Source organism: Limulus polyphemus, unplaced genomic scaffold, assembly GCF_000517525.1.
Source record: "Limulus polyphemus unplaced genomic scaffold, Limulus_polyphemus-2.1.2 Scaffold3078, whole genome shotgun sequence".
Taxonomy (NCBI): Eukaryota; Metazoa; Arthropoda; class Merostomata; order Xiphosura; family Limulidae; genus Limulus; species Limulus polyphemus.
The window spans coordinates 15,857-28,295 of record NW_013668688.1 but is presented as its reverse complement, the minus strand read 5'-3'; positions in this window follow the sequence as shown (position 1 = coordinate 28,295).

Sequence of the window (12,439 nt, the reverse complement as noted above, 5' to 3'; positions counted from 1 at the left end):
GCGTTCATCTGTCCCCCGTTTGAAAAGCTGCGCACGCAGGCAAAGCTCAACATTCACTTTTGAAATGACGAGAGAACATGCATGAGTAATGCTGATGCTAAATTCTATTTCGTAAGCAGGAAATTCTACATTGAATTGTTAGGAATTAACCACAATATCATTCATATTTCAAAATGTGACGTAATTTACTGAATAAATTGTAGTTTAAACGTACGTTATTGTTGAGCGGCTCTTAGCATGACTTAAATGGTCAACAATTACTTTTTGCGGTGGACGGTGTAAGTAGCTCAGAGCTTTGGCTCTTAGTGAAACCAAGAGTGGAACACAATTAACCTTTTTAAAGTCCATAAAATAATTTAAATTGATAGATTAAGTTAAATTTTTCTCGTCACTGGGGACGGGTACTTTTGCTTGTATGTGATAATCCGGCTTGACTAAAAAACGTTTCACAGAAACTGTCATTTGGGGTCTCGTACTCTTTGCCCCATCCCAAAATAATGCTCCCGATTTAAATGTTTGATCTTGTTTAACAAATTAATTATGGATCTGGGATAACCAATAGTCCCGATTCAAATATTTTATTTTGTTCTATGGTACAAACACTGGTATAATGTCATCATTGTTTTGATCCATCATATTTATTTACACATTAAGATATTAAGTTTACATACTGAAAGTTTTTTTTTTATGTAATCAATGACAGAAATTAAAACACACATAGCATACTTGTCATTTCAGGGTTATTTAACACAATGCATAAGATGAATTAGAATATATATGCGACTTGTTTCTAAGCCTAATCACTAGAACGTTTTTTATAATGGGCATCTTATAAAACACGTAATTTTGAATCATGGTTTATTATATTGGTTATTATGTACAATACATCATTTTTAGTTATGGTTATGTTACAAGATATATCACTACACTTATGTCATGAAATTGTAATTTTGTATCAACTTGTATCATAACTATTATGTTACACAATCCATGACTTTGAATCATGGTTTATTATGGTGGTTTTCATAAAATCCGTCAATTTAAATAAAGAGTTATTATTTTGTAACAAGATTTGTTATATGGGCACAATAATATACTACCCAGATAATTTTAGTGTTCAAGTTTACTACTAGGAGACAAAAGGTTTCCAATCATTACATTTGTTGATATTTAATCATCCTTAAACATAATTTATTTTCTTACTGGGTTGCTGTAGGAAATACTTTTGATTGCAAAATAACACAATGACACTGGAAACTGATAGACAAGACGAGGAAACCAATTTCTATAGAAATAGAAAATGAGATAGAAGCAAGTAACAATACAGAAAATAAAGGGACAGATAGGTAGTCCAACAGCTAACACTTTAACAAAGTAATTAAAATTAGAAAGATCACCGTTTTTTTCAATTTCAGGCTAGCTTTCATTGGATCTACATGATAAAACAACGTTTAACTAGGTGTACCTGGCATCGTCAGGTGAGATACAAAAACTGAAGCTAACAGAAATTAATTAAAAATATGAAAATCATGTGCGTATCCACAACAATAATAATTCAGTTATTGCTTATATAGTATTTATTAATTGACTGTCAAATATGTATAATTAAAGAAATAAAACTTAAAGGCCTAAGCCTAACTACGAAAAATCAGTTTTAAATACATGAAAGCGTCACTAAAATAGATATAAATGAGCACCTTTGTATTTGTTAAGATTAAGGTTTTATTAACAACGCTTCTTTTCGTACAAATAAAATCAAGTGACTGCACATTTGAAAATGAGAAACAAATTAACAAAGAAAACTAACATTCTACAGACATCCCTGTGTATTGTGCTTTACCTTTCGTTCCACACTCCTCCTATGCATTAAAAAACGCAAGTCAAAATTAATCAGAGAATATGATATTGACATTGAAGAATAATTTATATTTCTACCTTGTTAAAAACTAGATCAACTGCTATCCGAAAATAAATAGAATATACGAATTTCACAAATTCTTATACTGGAGACAGGCACGTTAAAAAACCTTCAACTCATTTTTTGAAGACACAACTTCAACAGAGACAATAACATTAACAGAAAAAAATCAAAGAATCGATATTATATATAAAAAACAAACAAACAGAACCTAATATCTTCTGTTTGAAACAAGTTTTCCATACTGAAGCTCAGGACTTAGGTTTTATTTTTATATATTTTACAGTTAATTGATAAATTGCTTATTATGTGTCCAACTTCTGAATCACAGGCTTTGTATATTATTATTGGTATGGATACGCACGTGATTGGTTTTTATTTTACTTATTATAAGTATTTTATTTACAAGTTACAGCTTTTACGTTTACAGTAAGAAAGGACATTTTTAAAATAGGTACGAAAAGTTGTGACAAAATAAACAAAAGTTTTACTTTGTATAGTAGATAAAGATTTGTCCGAAGTTTGAAAAACAGAGTTAATTCTAATTTTTAATTCGTGTTACTTTTCGGAGTCATTAGAAAGCTTATTAGCATTGTAAATCTAGTTTCAACGAATCTAATTTAAGACTACAACTATGTAGGCCTACGCCAAACCTAACAAAAACAACTTATCCTAACACTAACAGCAATAACTATATGAACCTAAGCCTAACAACAGCAATTACAATTCAAGTTAATCAGGAAAACTCTCTCTTAAAAAAATGTTTCTATTCTTCATAGGACAGAAACTAAATTTATCTTTTGTTTCACCTTTACTTTAGTATTTTCTTACAACCCTACATCATAGTTTCCTTACACGAACATTAAACTACTAACTACGATCCCTCTGGGAAAAGTACCTTCGTTCGTCTGCAGAATAGTGGGCTTCTTACTATAGAAACAAATAGCGACAACTAAAACTAAACAGGTTACATCATCACATTGTATCTAATTTTCTAAAGTGTAAATTAACAAGTTTTAATTTCCCTTCTGCCCAAATAATAAGACAATGCAATAAGTACAAACTCCTTCGTGGATATATCAATGAAGACTGCTATCAAACTTAAACAAAGTTATTTCTCAAACATATCAAAGTTCAAATATAACTTTTACTAATGGATATTATGAAAATGATAAAAAATATAGTTTTACTGAAATCTCACAATATTTTATCATGAATAGAATAGTACATCAGCAAAAGATGCATACGATCTTTGATAATTTATCTCATTTCAACAAAAAAGGGGAAATTAACCCCTTCTCGAGTAAATAAAATAAAATACTTTCTTTTAAAATTACAAAAAATAAAAAATAAATCCCAATTTGCTATTGATCTATACTAATTTCTTCATACTTCAGATTCTCGAATATCTTAAATTTATTGCCTCCCAAAAAACTCGCAAACTTAGTTTCCCCTAACGTCCCATTCATTTCGCATACAAGTTTTACAACCACAATGTTAGGAAATTCTTCGTTTGGATGTTCTTTGACTATGTTTCGTGTGCTTCCTTCTTCATAAAAAAAAAACGCTGAAATGTTTGCCGAAAAATTCCGAAAATTCAGTCATTTTGTTCCATTAATCCAATTTGATGTAAAAATAATTTACTCCCTCAAGTCCTCGTCCAATAAAATTCTGGAATTTTACCAAAACGATTCTTATCCTTGTTTTCGCCTGAACATCAACACCATAAACGACCTGTTCGTTTTTGTAACTACATCTTCCAGTTTTCTATTTAAAGGTGTAGATTATATTCAAGTTGAAAGCCTAAATATGCGAAATTCTGTAGCTCCAGTACATGCCACTATATTCATGATGAGGATCAAAGATAATGCCATCTCAAATTCACTTTACAAACCAATTTTTTTGGTTTCGATATTTTTATGATATTTTCATACCTTTCGATAACTTTGACATCATTTATAACTTTTCTATAATATTAACTAGCAACACCAAAACATAAAATTCGTGACGGAAAAAAAAAAGAAGTTGATAACAAATTGTCTTTCCTAAATATTTTTGTATTAATAATAAACAATGACTTACAAACCTCCATATTTCACAAAACCACTAAAACATGAACATTATACTCTTTGGAATTCCATCCATGGCCAGTGTCAAAAGTTAGGTATATCAAAAACTGCTGTTCATATAAATAAAATCATAAGTTCCAACTTCGATTTTAGATTTCAGTTTTGTTTACAAAACACTTTCCCTCTATTGTTGTTAATCAACTAGTTGCTTCCTTTGAAAATGAGCCACACATTGACAAAGAAAACGAATATTCCACAGATAACCCCTTTTTATTACGTTTTTACCTTTTACCTCAAACTTTTTTTCATGCAATCAAAAAACCTGGTTAAAATAAATCAAAGAATATGAAATTGACATTAAAGAACCAATTTACATTTGTACCTAGGAGGAAAATAGGCCGACTTCTATCCAAAATATTTATACAAACAATGATACTACAGGAAATGATTATGCAACAGAATGTATAGATTGCAAAAGCTGTTATATTGGTCACTCAGACGACCAACCTCCTACTCATTTGCGGGGATAATAAAATATCCATCTCATGTTTTGGAGACGTCTAGGAATAATCATTCTTTTGATTCTTCTAAGGTAAAAATCCTTAACAGAGAAAATAACATTAACAAACGAATATCGAAAGAAGCTTTGTTTGTTTGTTTTTTAATTTCGCGCAAAGCTACACGAGGGCTATCTGCGCTAGCCATCCCTAATTTAGCAGTGAAAGACTAGAGGGAAGGCAGCTAGTCATCACCACCCACCGCCAACTCTTGAGCTACCAACGAATAGTGGGATTGACCGACACATTATAACGCCCTTACGGCTGAAAGGGCGAGCATGTTTGATGTGACAGGGATTCGATCCCGCGACCCGCAGATTACGAGTCAAGCGCCCTAACCACCGGGCCAGGGTGGGAGAGAAACATACGTTTCACCAAAGGCTACAGCTTAGGTGCTGTACGGCATGATGAATAAAATACGTTGTGTTTCAGATACGTGACAGTACTCAACTGAACGTGAGTATTGAGTGCATTGTATAAACTCTCCTTAATTTAACCTTCAATATCGTTAGTCTATACCACAGAATCAGTAAATAAAAAAGATAATTGAAACATTTGACACTAGATAAATATTTCGTTATCCAACCCTGTGGTAGTCCATTTCAATGAGATAATAGTTCTTTCCATTACTGGAATGTTATTCCATTATGTGGCCCCATATGCGGTACATTCCTGAACGTTCTGCTGGATTGACAGGGCAAGACACAAGCTCTTATTATAACGGTTCAGTGTGTGACACAATAGACACGTTTCAAAATCTGCAGCTCCCTATTTTCGAGGCAAATTGGACGCGAATCTTAGCGAAACTGACTCCATTCAACATCAGCGTCAAGATTCTCCTGATGTAGACTATCAGATTTTATGTGAATCGGAGAAATATTACGAGCAGGGCCCTACCGGGGGTAGCGCGACCTGTGCGTTCGCATAGGGTGCCAACTCGAAGGGTGGCGCCGATTGACTAGCAAAGCGAAGTTTGTTTGTTTTTTAATTTCGCGCAAAGCTACACGAGGGATATCTGCGTCCCTAATTTAGCAGTGTAATGCTAGAGGGAAGGCAGCTAGTCATCACCACCCACCGCCAACTCTTGGAATACTCTTACCAACGAATAGTGGGATTGACCGTCACATTATAACGCCCCCACGCTGAAAGGGCGAGCATGTTTGGTGTGACGGGGATTCGAACCCGCGACTCTCAGATTGCGAGTCGAGCGCCCTAACCACCTGGCCATGCCGGGCACAAAGCGAAGTAATGGGGTGGGTTGGGGAGCGCCAAATTTATACGTCGATCAGGGCATCACCAAACATCAGTACGGGATTACGAGATAGAACTGTTATTATATATATATATACAGAAAATGATTAACTAAATAATAGAGACGCCTTATTTTAATTTTACCTATATAAAGTTCAGTAACTTCTCAAGATCTAGGTTCGATGTGGTTTGTTTGTAATTAAGCACAAAGCTACACAATGGGCTATCTGTGCTCCGCCCACCACGGGTATCGAAATCCGGATTCTAGCGTTGTAAGTCCGCTATGCTACTGGAGGGCTCGATGTGGTAAAAAAAATCAGTAGCATAAATTACTTTCTCAAATCAGCTTCAATTCGCTACATCTGGGTAAATGACCATAACGGATTTCGAAGTGAATTCTGGGAATAAAATGGCTCGAAGGATTTGTTTAACATCCACCACTTTAACCATATTCGAACCTTGTAAACAACATAGATTGAAGTACGAAACAAAAACCCACCATTTTATATGTGTAAGACTGTCGCAGCCGACAAGGGATAAGAGAAGGTAGACAATGTTTTATGGTTTCAGCTTGTTAACCTTTGTGGTAACTGTTCCAATTAATTAGTTTGGTACTCGACAAGGGTAATCCCGTCATGGTTTTATGGTTCGAGGTTGGTATTTTGTGTGTGTGTGTGTGTGTGTGATTTATCCAATTATCCGTTCAGAGGAAAGAAAGTAATCGCGATTTGTACAAACATGGTTAAGTAAGTAGATGACGTGCCTAGTTGAGATGTTTGCTAAAGTATTAATCCAGAGCTTTCCCTCTTTTAAGGTCAATTATCTTAGATCGCCCGAAATTGAAAGGCAAAGACTTTAAGACATTTGCTTTAAAAGGTGGTTGTCGTATGTGTATATTCTAACTATTGCGAGAAATTCGTGAATCGCATTTTTGGCTTTATTACATCTGCTCTAATGCTATTTTGTACACTCCAGATAAATAAATTTGTTATTTATCTTGCTTGCTGGCTTTTTGTGCTCAACTATTGGCAAAGGATTACTCGATATGGTAACTAACTTTATACATTGTAATGATAATAAGTATCGGTAATAGCTAGCTGATACGGTTCATGATGATTTACTGTAACTATTGACTATTTGATCGCATTATTTCGAGATGTAAAATGTTAAGCTGTAGCTTGAGATTGTCATGGAGATTTGTTTGATAATATGGTGAGCACTTATAATTTCTGTGTAACTTAATTCTTTATATATAATGCATAGCAATGAGAAAATATATGCGTAGACTAAGACACAACCCCCACTAAGCGCGTATAAAATGTTACCAGTAGAAAAGCAGCCTTTTCAAGTATAACATATACGTCTAATACATCGCTTTATATAAACCTTTGTGTCTTTTAAAGTAATTATTCTATGAATCTGTGAAATAAAATTTAATATCATGTGTATTGATTTTTTTACTCCTTCTCTTCATATATAGTATGTATGGGTTGGCTCCCTAAAGACACCGATTGTATAGTGTCAAAAGCATTGAGTAGCTACATGTCACAGTCATCTAACGTTTATCTATCATTGGCTGGTAATCCCTGTTTTATCCTGTTCTTTAGCTTTTTAAAGGAACACCACGTACTTGTAAGAAAGCTAACTTTGAAGGGTATTGATAGCATTGTTTACACTAGAATTATGATGTTTTGGCTTACGTAAAATATACAAGAAAGAAATCAACTTTTCAATACCCCTACGACCTTTGCAGTACCTTATTTAATATTCTACAAAAGGTTTGGGTGCAATATACCAAGCAATTTTTGTTGTGGGTTGGCAAGATAATAATAATAAGAAGAATTACATAGGGGCCCGTTTTGAACAGATTTTCTTTTCCTTATAAACCTAACATGCGTGCTTTTTTGTGCATTGTTATATGTGCACAGCCTTAGTAATCAATAGTATAGATTTGAGGTGCTTTTTGGCCGAACATTCTATTAGGGTTTTGTGCAATTCCTTGCGATCTCTATTATGAACCATTATCGTGGTTCATGATAACTGAGTTCAATTCTAGAAGTTTTAAATTGATTATTACAAATCAATTGAACCAAATCTTCTTTATTCGGGTTTGTCCAGAATGGCTAACAAATTGAGCACAATATAAATATTATCAAAAACTGATAATCTGGAAATAGAGAACAATTGTTCTTTATGAATCTCTCAGTGGGAGATTTTGTTAATTGTTAAAAAAATAATATGATAAAATGAACTGAATAAAGATATCTGTCGTCGTACAGTCAAGAATCACGGTAAAACGTTTCATTTTTATTTTAAATTAGTGATAACATACAACCCGGATTCCGACAAAACACTAAAATTGCCCAAAATTATATATTTGTTTGTTTGTTTGATGTAATCAATTATTTATCATATTCAACGATGTTTGAGCAAGTATTTCTAAGACTCAAGTACATATATTGTTGGTGGTAAAGAGGAAGAAGGAAGATGTTTGGTTAAACGTGGATAACAACGATAGCTCTCACAGAATTGAATCCATTCATCTTCAGATTAGTTTAGAGAACACTTACATAAATGATATTAAAAAGCTTATAAAACGCTCGACTGAGAGCCTATATTTAGACAGTTATGCAGGATTTTATTGGAGTTGTACCCTGCCCATCTACCGCCGGTAAGCCTGGGGCTTATAACGCTAAACAGAGATAGACCACTGTGTAGCTTTACACTTAACAACAAAAAGCCTTTCAGTGGCACAGCAGTATGTCTGCGGACTTACAGTGCTAGAAATCGGGTTTCGATCCCCGTGATGGGCAGATCACAGATAGCCCATTGTGTAGCTTTGTGCTTAGCTTAAAATAAACAACAAGCGAAAAAAAAGGGGCCCGGTATGGCCAGGTGGTTAGGGAATTTGAATCGCGAATTCGAATCCTTGTTCCACCCAACATGCTCGCCCTTTCAGCCACGGGGGCGTTATAATGTGACGGTCAATCCCACTATTCGTTGGTAAAAGAATAGCCTAAGAGTGATGACTAGCTGCCTTCTCTCTAGTCTTTCACTGCTAAATTAGGGACGGCTAGCGCAGATAGCCCTTATGTAGCTTTGCGTGAAATTCATAACAAACAGAAAGGGGTCTACCTTGAAATACGATAAGGTGATCACACATCTACCGTGTGCCTGACATCTTGAAAAAAAAAAAAAAGAATTTCAATGTTTTTGCCGATTCAGTGTTATATGTTAATATCCACTGAATATTGTTTTAAACAACAGAATGATTTTTTGTTTGCATGTTTGTTGTTTAATTTCGCGCTAGCCGTCCCTAACTTTAAAGTGATAGACTAGAGGGAAGGTTTATAGTCAACACCACTCACCGCCAACTCGTGGGCTTCTCTAATAGAAGAGCGGGTTTGACCGTCATGCTTAGAACGCGCCACCGGTCCCAAAATGTGAAGCACGAATCATCGGATTCCCAGCTAATCCTTGGGCCGCAATCTGCCCATAAAGAATAATAGACGGTTCACTCATTCAGTGCGGAATTAATTAATTAATTTCTCCTGAACTACTTTAATAAAGTGCTGATATTTTATTGGAATCATTAGCAAACTATCAATTTCGGATTATTTTGTATACGAAGCTTGAGCTGGTTCTAATTATTTGAACCATCGAACATCAATTCCAAATTACCTTGTATACAAAGCTTGGGCTGGTTCTAATTATTTGAACCATCAAAGCATCAATTCCAAATTACCTTGTATACAAAGCTTGGGCTGGTTCTAATTATTTGAACCATCAAAGCATCAATTCCAAATTACCTTGTATACAAAGCTTGGGCTGGTTCTAATTATTTGAACCATCAAAGCATCAATTCCAAATTACCTTGTATACAAAGCTTGGGCTGGTTCTAATTATTTGAACCATCAAAGCATCAATTCCAAATTACCTTGTATACAAAGCTTGGGCTGGTTCTAATTATTTGAACCATCAAAGCATCAATTCCAAATTACCTTGTATACAAAGCTTGGGCTGGTTCCAGTTATATGAGGAAGAATTAATTGTGAAGTGTTGAAAAGATAGTCTTTGGCAAATTTTCAAAAAAGGAAGAAAGGCTTGATTATATTTACTGATAACTCACAAATCAGGTAAAACCACTGCTTAATGAGAGTTAAATTTTTACACTGGACATTTCATTCTCTAGCTTCACACCTGGAAGGCATTGCATTTATAATTGCATAAAACAGATTTGGTTTGTGGTAGTCTTTTAGAATACTTTTTAATCAAATTAGTAACTGTAGCAAGATTACAAAGCATCCCGTCTTATGTTTAAGTCGCCATCTTGAAAAAAAGTCACATGACAAACTCATGTTAGCAGAATTCCTCATGATTGGCCAAAGGTAAAATTTTTCCTAAATAAGTTTGTTTGTTTGTTATGGATTTCACGCAAAGCTACACGCTATCCGTCCCTAATTTAGCAGTGCAAGACTAGAGAGAAGGCAGCTAGTCATCGCCACCCACCGCCAACTCTTGGGCTAATCTTTTACCAACGAATAGTGGGATTGACCGTCACATTATAACACCACCGCGGCTGAAAGGGCGAGTATGTTTGGTGTGATGGGGATTCGAACCCGCGACCCGCAGATTGCGAGTCGAGCGCTCTAACCACCTGGTCATGCCGGGCCTCCTAAATAAATTTTCCAAAGTAGAATCCATGTCTACTCTAGGACACGTGTGTCATTATCTCTGGAAATATGGAAACAGCCACCATACATAAAGAAACATCATGTCTCGAAATGTGTTTCCTAGTATATGCTCGCCTTGCGGATCGACCAGATTTCCCTACCAGGCTCTGTAATAATTACAGACGAAACTTTTTAAACAGTTATTCTTAATCTGAACATGATAAACCATTAAGTCAGTTCCAATGTGAAAACGATGCTAGCAGGAGGAATAAATTAGTATTCATCCACGTTTCTACGTTGCAATACCTATTCCACACTTCTGTTAGTGTCAATGATTCAATGCCAGTCTTAGTTGACTCTATATGTATTAGCTGAAGCATAAGCTGGAATTAGGGAAGCAAAAGTAGTTCATGAGCCTAACTACTACGATGTTTTAAAATTCAGTCAACTAAGAAAGGAAACACAAAAGAAAAAACTAGTTTTACGAACTAGAAAGCAATAATTGCGGACACGAAGATTTTGTTTCAGATTTCAAATTTTAGCACATAACTACTCGAGGGCTAGATTAGGGCTATCAGCGCATAGCCCTCCCTAATTTTGAACTGACAGACTAGAAGGAAGGTAGCTGTTCAAGAACACCCACCACCAACATTTGAGCCATTCTTTTCTGAACAAATAGTTGGATTTGACTGTTACTCTTTGAGTAGATACATGGTCCAAAATTTCGGAACGCGATTTTTGTTGTAACGGAACTTGAGACATGAATTTCAGGCCACACCCGACCTACTAAAAAGAAATATAGTGAACGGAATGGATAAAAAAGGTCAAAATCAAAGAAACTCACACGTAGAAACATTGTCTGTACCAGAGACAGACGAAAAGTAGAGATAAATTTGGTGATTAATGAGATGGGAGGAGAAAAGATTCATTTTGGATATTCTTTTGTCTTCGTTTCTCGCTTTACAATCATAAATATTATCTTCATAGCTACGTATGGAAAGTTGACTTAGGTTTAATTAGCTAATTAATCAGCGATTGAAAACTTGACATGATTAATTACGGCAGTAGAGTAAGGTCTCCATCTGAAAAGGCACATCTGTCTAATAACCAAGAATTCAAAGGATCCATAAAAATCTCTTTTCTTTCAAAAGGCTTCACTTATGCACGGACATTGAATTGATACTTAGAGATAAAATGGTTATTGTTTTTTTTTCTCCAAATCTTTTTAAAATGTCCATAGAAAGTCCAATTAAAATTTATCAATCAAGGACAGGAGCAGCATTTTTCATGCAGATCTTCAACGATTTCAAGTCCTCTGATGTGACGTAATTAGATGACGGTTCTGGCTAACTGACGAAATATTTTCTCGAATTATTTTGAGAAAGAAGACTTGGGTAAGACATATATATATAGTTTAATTTATTGACTTATTTATCAGCATGTGATTAAATACATATTTTGCCCACAAAGTTCAACATAATAATACAAGTTTATAGTTCCATCTTCATAACCCCAGGGGAAGAACATCTGTACAACTCTGTTTATGTATGTATGTTTTGTTGTTAAGAGCAAATCTGCCCCCCCCCGTGGCACAGCGGTATGTCTGCGGACTTACAACACTAGAAACCGGGTTTCGATACTCGTGGTGGGCAGAGCACAGATAGCCCATTGTGTATATTTGTGCTTAATTACAAACAAACAAACAAGGGCAAATCTGAGCTACCTATAACATGTTCAATACTGGGATCGAATGCCTAATCTCAATGAGCCATTGGGGGTTCTGTATTGACGCAATAAATTTTAGAAATCATAGACTCATGAAAAAAATAATTTACAGCAGACGCTTATAATTATAGACCCCCCCCAACGCAGTGCCTCAACTGTAAGTCTGAAGGCTTATAACGATAAACATTGGGTAAACAAATACATAAGCGTATAGAATTACTTAGTAGACTTTTTCCACAACAGGCT